General features: G+C 35.6%; 1 long non-coding RNA gene across 1 annotated transcript; it reads right to left on the reverse strand.

Moving 5' to 3' along the window:
• Positions 1-223: 223 nt before the first annotated feature.
• LOC111875838 (uncharacterized) lies at positions 224-1,397 on the reverse strand. The gene is made up of 2 exons (XR_006186325.2): positions 672-1,397; positions 224-587 (listed from the first exon to the last, which is right to left on the reverse strand). It is a non-coding gene; the product is annotated as an uncharacterized LOC111875838 (long non-coding RNA).

Below are 1,397 nucleotides of genomic sequence, written 5' to 3' on the forward strand. Positions count from 1 at the left end.
TTTGATGTATGGAATTTCAACGACAATTGCATCAGCTTCACCATCTTTTGATGAAGCATGAGCATAACCCTCATATGAGTAGCATGGCCTCTGGTTATTATCTTCAGAGTACATGTTGCTGACCTATCAACATTGAAGTTAGTGTTGTAGTGTAGCTCAAGAACAAGGCAAGCACAACGAGTAATCATATGAACAAGAGAAGTAAGCAGATAAGAATTATAAATCACTGCAAAATCTTAATTAAATTATATTTAAAAGAGTAAACCCATATTCTAGATATAGAGGAAGAAGTTTGAGAAAAGAAGATGGTCAATAGAATGCTTCAAAATACAATTCTAATTTGTTGATCGGAATCTGGATGCATACGTTCAATAGCCCAAACAAAAAAGGCATTGTAGCTAAGAAAAGAAATAGCAATTAGCCATAGTCCAAAGATTAATTGCCATCGGCTTCAAAAAGAATTACTTGTCATTTTTCTTGATTCTTTCTAGTGTTTTTACACCCAAGTCGGTGTAAGTCGATATAAAGTCAACATACTCATATCTGTTGACCAAGATTGTTGAATCACCCATTACTGCATCAATTTCCTATCCAGAAGCAAATCAATAGAAAGTTAGATGTATCTCCAAGTAAATAATATGTTGTTTATCTTTTAAACACTAAATTTTAACCTTTTAATGGGAGTTGCTCGTAACACACAGCCTTTTGGAGCAGTTGCAGACCTTACTAGGGTTTGGTTATTACCTCAAGAATCTGTCAAATTGAAGGAAAATAGGAATTTTGGATTACTAATTTGAGAAATCACACACCCTTATATGATTGTTTTGCTCATGTTTGTTTTCCCCTTTCTCTGCCAATTCGTACTCAACAAAGAATAAAGAGACCTTGAAGGTCTCGCCTTCTTACGAAATTGTAGGCATAACCACGCACATATAAGGAAACCATAAAAACCTAGGAATCATGATTTCTTACCCTTGAAAACCACCGTTTGAACTCTAAAATAAAAAATATGGGCAGTTAGGTAAATGGATTAACATTAAAATAGAGAAATTTAGAGTTTTCAGACTAAAATATAATAGATAGCCCTAAAATAACTTCATCAAGGGTAAAATCGATGTATGTTCTATAATCAATAGGGTCTGATGTCGAAGGGATTTCAGAGGAGTTGAGGATGTCGGAGAAGGAACGACGGTGGAGGAGAAGGAGCGATGACGAATATGGACTTGATGGCTTAGCGTCAGCAGTCGCATATGACAGTGATAACATAGAGAGAAGAAGAAGGGCAATAGGTTTGCGTTAAGGTTAGAGAGGAAGAAAAAAGAGAAAGAGAAGTATGTAGATCAAGGTGTGTAGGGTGGGGGGATTAGGTTAAATTTTTTTGGAGAAGAGGGAAACAA

The sequence above is a fragment of the Lactuca sativa genome, chromosome 8 (assembly GCF_002870075.4).
Source record: "Lactuca sativa cultivar Salinas chromosome 8, Lsat_Salinas_v11, whole genome shotgun sequence".
NCBI lineage: Eukaryota > Viridiplantae > Streptophyta > Magnoliopsida > Asterales > Asteraceae > Lactuca > Lactuca sativa.